The following is an 8322-nucleotide window of genomic DNA, read 5'->3' as shown; positions in this document are numbered from 1 at the left end:
TGAATTGATCCCTTTACCATTATATAATGTCCTTCTTTGTCTCTTTTGATATTTGTTGGTTTAAAGTCTGTTTTATCAGAGACTAGGATTGCAACATCTGCCATTTTTTGTTTTCCATTTGTTTGGTAAACCTTCCTCCATCCCATTGTTTTGAGCCTGTGTGTGTCTCTGCAAGTGAGATTGGTCTCCTGAATACAGCACACTGATGGGTCTTGACTCTTTATCCAATTTGCCAGTCTGTATCTTTTAATTGGAGCATTTAGCTCATTCACATTTAAGGTTAATATTGTTATATGTGAATTTGATCCTGTCATTATGATAGTAGCTGGTTATTTTGCTCATTAGTTGATGCAGTCTCTTCCTAGCATCAATGGTCTTTACAATTTGGCATGTTTTTGTACTGGCTGGTACTGGTTGCTTCTTTCCATGTTTGGTGCTTCTTTCAGGAGCTCTTGTAACGTGGGCCTAGTGCTCACAAAATTTCTCAACGTTTGCTTGTCTGGAAAGGATTTTATTTATCCTTCACTTGTGAAGCTTAGTTTGGCTGGATATGAAATTCTGGGTTGAAAATTCTTTTCTTTAAGAATGTTGAATATTGGCCCCCACTCTCTTCTGGCTTGTAGAGTTTCTGCTGAGAGATCTGCTGTTAGTCTGATTGGCTTCCCTTTGTGGGTAACCCTACCTTTCTCTCTGGTTGCCCTTAATGTTTTTTCCTTCCTTTCAACTTTGGTGAATATGACAATTATGTGACTTGGAGTTGCTCTTCTCGAGGAGTATCTTTGTGGAATTCTCCGTATTTCCTGAGTTTGAATGTTGGCCTGCCTTGCTAGGTTGGGGAAATTCTCCTGGATAATATCCTGCAGAGTGTTTTCCAACTTAGTTCCATTCTCCCCATCACTTTCAGGTACACCGATCAGACTTAGATTTGTTCTTTTCACATAGTGCCATACTTCTTGGAGGCTTTGTTCATGTCTTTTTACTATTTTTTCTCTAAACTTCTCTTCTCACTTCATTTTGTTCATTTGATCTTAAAAATTACACGTAAATGACATATTGATTTTACTTTTAAAAATATTCTTGTTGATTTAACTTGCATTTCGTGGCTTTACTTCTGATGAGTTAGTGAGACTAAACTGAGACAGGGAATCACTAGATCTCACATGTGAACACATTTAAATAATGATGAAAGGCTTCCTTTAGATACTGGCCTCAGCAACATTGGCAAGCGTAAAGTGTAAGAGAAGAAATGACATTTACAATTCAAACCAGAGAAAAAAAAGTTATAAAACTTTGATTTAAAGTAGAAATACTTCAGACCATTTTAGAAAAAGAGATCTAAATAAGAATCTGGCCAGCACATTCCTGACTATGAGGACTTTACTTCCAGAGAAGTATTTTTAATGTGGATTTACCAACTGAACTGGGATTACTTACAAACAGCAGAAAATAAGCTTTATATCAGTATATCTCTTTGGAAAGTGGTCAAAAATAAATTGTCCAAGTCAAGAAAAAAAATACTCAGTAAACCTTATCTACTTACAAGGCTAGGAGTAATAATTTTTCTTAAAAGTTCCCATGGTTCTATTGTGTGTATGTTTATATATATTTAGAAGTAACACAAGCACAGAATAATGCAAGGGCCTTAACAGAAAATCTTGATTATTACACATAGATGAGTTCACTGAGGATGTCTGACTACTGATGGCCCCAATGTTGAAATCAACAATAGACAGGGAATACACTTTAGTAGGGGTAACATTTGAATTATGTTTTGAAGGTTTGATGAGTCTTACTGCCTAAAAAGAAAATGGCAGAAGAAAAGGGCAAAGAGAACAAAGTAAAGTTCAGGCTGAAAAAGTCAGCTTGGAGCAGATTATGAAAGTTTTGCTAAAGATGTTTTGTTAATTTTAAGCAATTTTAACATGTGTTACGTAAGATTATCTGATGACAAGTCACCAAGATAACATCTGAGAGGAAGATGAGTTGATAAATTGTAGAGCAGGTGTGTAGAGGAGAAATCTGATAAAGAGAAAAAAATGAATTGAATTTTGACCTTGGAGGTAAAACTAATCTATGATCTATATTTCTGGTGGTTCTACGATCAGCCCATTTTTAAATAAGAAATGAGTCAAAAGCTAAAGGCAAAAATTTTTATTCTTAAATCCTAAAGAAAATCTGCCAAGAAGTAGGAATGTTTTCAATCTCCTAACCCAATTTCCTTTATTTTCCAGTTGCCACAAGAAAACTTGGTTGAGTCATCAGGAAACTGAGACACAAAAATGGGTAAACAAAGATAAGTTTGGTAAAGCAAACTGGCTTTTATTATATTTTTTATTTTTATTTTAAATGAAGTCTTGCCCTGTTGCCCAGGCTGGAGTGCAGTGGTGCAATCTTGGCTCACTGCAGCCTCCACCTCCCAGGTTCAAATGACTCTCCTGTCTCAGTCTCCCAAGTAGCTGGGATTACAGGCATCTGCCATCACAACTGGCTAGTTTTTGTATTTTTGGTAGCCATGGGGTTTCACCATGTTGGCTAGGTTGGTCTTGAACTCCTGACCTCAGGTGATCCATACTCCTCAGTCCTCCAAAGTGCTGGAATTACAGGCATGAGCCACGGCGCCTGGTCCAAACTGACTTTTTATGAATTTGAGGGTATCTAGAAACACTTGATACCAGAATAGAAAAAACAAGATGTTACAATATTTAAGTAGACATATATCTAAAATTTTTGCAGTTCATACATGGAGTTCTGATTGCTTTCTACTCATGTTTACTGGAAATTTTTAATAATTGAGATGTTTAAACCCAAAACTTTGTTGTTTCTTTGTGAATTTAATGACTCTTATGTAATATTCTACAGTTTTGTAATAAATGAATATAGTTGACGAGTCAAGAACATCAATGTCATATTAAGATGAAAAGTCAATGCTCAAGAGTTCGTTATCTTTCTTCGACAGAAAACTGGTTTGATTTTGCACAACTGAAATATCTCATATCTTGACACCCATGGTCAATTGCCAGTAGTAAAAGCCATTGATACTGAATTTGTCAAATCCAATATATGTTGTAACATAAAATGTTATAGTTATTGAAGCATAAGTCAAAATCAATGGATGTTTTTGTTGATAACTGAACCGGAATCATATTCAGTTATTTTTCTTCAAAGTATCTCTGGCCTAATGTTAATTCACAGTCAGTTTCAAATGAATATTTTTCTCACTAGGCATTTTAAAGGCCACAATTTTAATTGTGTAGAAAATATTATGTTCTATATTCTTATTTAACAAATTTTAATTTCAGTATTAAACTGAATTTGGTGAATAATACGCAATTATAACCACATGTGGCTGAGCCCACTCAGTTCAGGAATTTATACTTGACTTCTCCTATCCAAACAGACATTCAGTTCCAGGAGCCTCATTTTCCCATAAGATACTGAGACTGGTGGTTGAAGTGGAAATTATGCATTTAGCTATTGATTACCATGTCTCCCACCCGTCTTCTCTTCGTCACAATTGGTTCTTAAACCTACTTACTTGCAAGATATGTCCACATCAATATGTGATTTCCTATTTATGGTCTACTTAGCAATTTTTCTATTCATTCCAGTGCATGAATATCCAGCAGACCTAAATTTGGGGTTGCAGACACACTCAGAGTAGAGTCATAGAAAAGGGTTGGGATTTTATGTATCAGTAATAGCACAAGTACAGAGTATCTGTATGAATTATATGGCTTTAACAACAATTTTCCGGTGTTACTTTATGGGAAAAAAAAATTGTGAAATTCATTGATATTGGAAGTTTTTAATTTCCTTCTAAGCCCTCCACCACTTCTATGTGATTGTTAATCTACTCCTATTTCTCCATAATAGCTGCTCTAGTATTCACCAAGCCTGAGTAATCCAATCTTTGTAGTTAAGCTGATTAGCAAAATAATCAAAATAACAGATTGCTGAAAACATATAGCCTCTCAGTCTCTAAAATATTTGATTAATCAGCTGTGTGTCTTGGTTCCTAACAAGCCACAGACTGGTGTCTGGTACTGGTCTGTGACCCCGGGCTTAAGAACACCTGTTTCATGGGGCTCTATAGTAAGGAAAAGTAAGGACATTTTGGGGGACTGAGGTGAGTGGATCATCTGACGTCAGGAGTTTGAGACCAGTCTGGCCAACATGGCGAAATTCCATCTCCACTAAAAATACAAAAATTAACCAGGCGTGGTGGCAGGCACCTGTAATCCCAGCTACTCAGGAGGCTGAGGCAGGAGAATCACTTGAACCTGGAGGAGGAGGTTGCAGTGGGCCAAGATCATGTCGCTGTACTCCAGCCTGGGCGACAGAGCAAGACTCTGTTTCAAAAAAACAAAAACGAACAAACAAAAAATAAAAGTAAGGGAAACTTACTTCTTACATGAGGCATGTAGAGGTGGGATTTTTCTGGTGCATGTGTGGTGGTTTAACATGCTTCTTGATACAAAATATGTATCATTAGGATCTTACATCTCCACCCTGGGGAGTGATTTTTAGCATTAAAATACAGAAAAGTCACCATGAGTTGAAAGTTAAGCCTAGCTTTAAGTTCCTAGTCCCCTAAAGTAGAAACTTATGTTTAATAGCTTCTTGGGCCTTTGATGTTGATTGGCTGTAGTTAAAGCCTGAGTACAGGGCTTTTGTTCTTTTTTTTCTCCAGACCATGGCAACACAGGAAGCCAGCCAGCTTGCCCATTTCATGCTTTCTTAACTCATGTTTGCCCATCTCAAAAGAAGTCTTCATTTCCTATGCTTCTCTCCTTGTTACTATAAAACAAAGTTAACACACTCTTTCTGTAAAGGAACAGAGAATATTTTAACCTTTGTGAGCCATGAAGATGGATAGCAGGCCAGCTTGCCCTCACTACCCGTTTTAGTTTGCAGAGACCCCTGATACCAAGAAACGTAACTTTACCAGAGTAATATAAGTATTCCAAATTCTAAGGGCTCTTCTTATGCTCTAGAAAAGGGAATGTGTTCAAAACTGCATCTCCAGTGGAGGACAGGAATTGATTAAGGTTAATACTTGTGATGTCATTGTCAAGTCTTGTCATTTTAAAATTTTCATTTTACTTATTTATTAAGTTAAATGAAATGTGTAAGGAATCAAAACATCTGCATGTTAGACATCTTTTATTGTGGCTAGAGTGATATTTAAAATATTCAACACCAGGTTAAGCAAGGACGCTAAACAATCAAATTGATGCTGAAAGATCAGAATAGATGCTGGTGACAAAACAAACAAGCAAAACAAACAAACAAACAAAAACCACTGTATAACCAATACTAAGTGAGTATCAACTCTGCTAGTGACATTTCATCTAAAAAGATGTGGATGTGTGTTACAGGTATGATGTATGAGAACAGGTGCTTAGACATTTCTGCTATGAGGTTTCTTACAACATGATTTAAGGTTGCCAGTGTGGCGTCCTGTGGGCTGCTGAGTGTATCAATTCCAGCTACTTCCTGAAGTGGAATATTCCAGTTAGATTTTCATAACACAATGTTTTCTAAGGCTGGGATATAATGTCTTGCAGTATATTGATCCTCTCAGCCCGTGGAGCACCAGCAATAAGACTTTGGAAGATTCAACTCCTGGCTTGTTACCTATAGTTTTAAGAACTCTTGCTTTTCTGCGCATATCATAACATTAAAAACAAAAAACAAAAAACGACATTCCACTGTCCTCAGAGAATGAGTAAATATACACAGGTTCATTTAGGGCAACTGTGGATTACAACAAAGAGGTCTTCAGAGATGACTCTGTTTATCACCTGCTATGGCTGCATTCACTCTAGAGGACTAAAGTTATATGCTGAAACTTGATTAATTTGGAGTTAGTTACTTGGTTAGACAGTGAGTGGTAATGGCATTTGGGGAAAGGTCAGGTCAATCGTTCCTGTAAATATATCCGATGCGATAGCAAAATTCCCTGGGAGGCTCACTCACGCATTTTGTTAGTGTGCTTGGATTTGTTGCATAGGTTTGGAGACATGACAGGGCCATGATTCTTAGAGCACTGTGGTTCATGTGGTGATGCAGATGTTTTCAATTATGAAATCTTACCTTTACCCGTTACTTAGTTCCCTGTGGTTTGGTTGCTTAGCTGCCTGTTGATTTCATTCATGAAAGCCATACATTTTCAGTCAGGCCACTTTGAGTCCTGAATGGCCCATCTGTTCTTCTGCTGTTTGTGCTAACTCTAGTTTTCTTCCATGGATTTTAGAACTGTGGACTCAATTTTAATTTTATCCTCTCCCACTAGCATTGCAAATTTAGCAACACAACCGCGTTTTTTTTTAAACAACTGAGCACTTCTCTCAGCAATTTATCATGGCAAGAGTAAAGTGTGATAGGCAGAGTCACCCCCCTCCCAACCCTGCAAGATGGCCACATCCTAATCTTTAGAAACTGTGACTGTATTACCTTACATGGCAAAAGGGACTTTGAAGATGTCATTACACTAAGGACCTTGAGATAAGGAGATTATCCTGGATTATTGTTATCTGTGTGAGCTCAATCTAATTACATGAGTCTTAAAAGCAGAGAACATTTTTCAGCTGTAGTAAGGGAGAGATTTGATGACAAAAGAATGGTCAGAGAGATGCAATCCTGTTGGTATTGAAAATGGGAGAAGAGAACTATGAGCCAATGTATGTGAGTATCCTCTAGTTACCAGAAAAGGCAAGGAAATGGATTCTCCCCTAGAGCAACCCCAAATTGGAAGATAATAAATTGTATTGTTTTAAATCATTAAATTTCTGGTAATTTGTTACAGTGGCCATAGAAAATGAATACATATCAAATATGTAAGATTTTTCTGAAAGTCTTAAAAAGTATCTTTTGTTGAATTATATATTAGATGCAATTTAATATTTCTGTCTTCCATAGTTTTTGAATTTCTTCTCCACATTATGAAAACAAAATTCTCTCTTCTCTCTCTCTCTTTCCATGAAAACATGCATGGGCATTTTATATTTTTGTCAATAACGCATACGAGAAAGCAAGGCCATGGCCTGACTGATTTGACTGGTAAAGGTTTAATGAGACAGCCTTTTTTACATTACGCAGTTTATTGCTTACATAGACAATGAAAAGAAGAATAAGCCTAAGGTGTCACTGCCTCATTATCCTTGTCCCATACACAAAAAGGGATGACACAAACGAAAGGGGCCAAAACTGTCATGTGAGTTGTAGGAAAGACATCCCATTGAGGTCTTTGGGATGTCATTCTACTTTGATAGTCTATTCTACACTGCACCTCAGTGGTCTTATATTCCAAAGCTCTCTTTCAAGGAGTATGGGACAGACAACCCCACACTTTATTAGAAGCTGAGAGGCAATGGAAACTCTCTCCTGAGAGCTTCATCAGGTAGACACAGAGGTGCATGTAACAGGCCTTGAAGGAGCCTTTACAGACCTTCACCTTCTCCTTTTCTGGCAGGATTACAAAGCATTCTACCAAGACTCAAACTGTGCTTCAAGCCTTTGTCTTTGTGGTCTATGCAGATATGAGCAAAGTAACACGAATGATCAGACTCTTCCTCTAAACTCTGAAGATGACAAAGAGAAAATCTCATTTCTAAGATATTGCAAATTATATAAGTGGAATCATGTACATCTGGAAATGCTAGCAGTCATAGATAAAATTTCTGTAGAATAAAGTAACAAAGTACAGGGTAGCAAAGCCAAAAAGTAGCGAAACAGAGCTCCATCATAAATTTATAAAATCAGTCATTATAAAATTAATCATGCTATCTGTTCCAGTACAAGTAGTCATTAATCTTTTATGTAGAGCTAATTTTAGTTATGTACCTTCCTCTTACAATTGAACATAATCATATTAATACATAAAGCTAACATTGTACAACATAATTCCACCTTCAATGAGTACTAAAATGTTAAATATATGTAAAATATTCTCTAATTGTTAATAACATTGGAGTTGTATAATTTTTATATATAACGTTTTTAATTAGTGGCATGGACCCAGTTATGAATTTAAAATCATATTTATATTATAAGCTGAAGTTACAAGATGTGACTTCAGATACATGGTACTCAGTCTTACGTTGGATTAATTCTTGACCCTTGAAATGAGTCAAAATGTGCCCTTACCAACATTTATTTAAGTGATGATGTAATTGCGGGCAGTTCAAAAGAACATTTAATGGGGTACTCCTTGAGATATCACTGGAAATAAGAAGGTGATGTGTAAGTTCCGTGTACAACTACAGTAGCCATCACATTTATATGTGTAAACTACATGCAAAATGTTTATACAACCAATAC

The sequence above is a fragment of the Colobus angolensis genome, unplaced genomic scaffold (genome assembly GCF_000951035.1).
Source record: "Colobus angolensis palliatus isolate OR3802 unplaced genomic scaffold, Cang.pa_1.0 Scaffold127, whole genome shotgun sequence".
Lineage (NCBI taxonomy): Eukaryota > Metazoa > Chordata > Mammalia > Primates > Cercopithecidae > Colobus > Colobus angolensis.
This window is presented reverse-complemented; position numbering follows the sequence as displayed.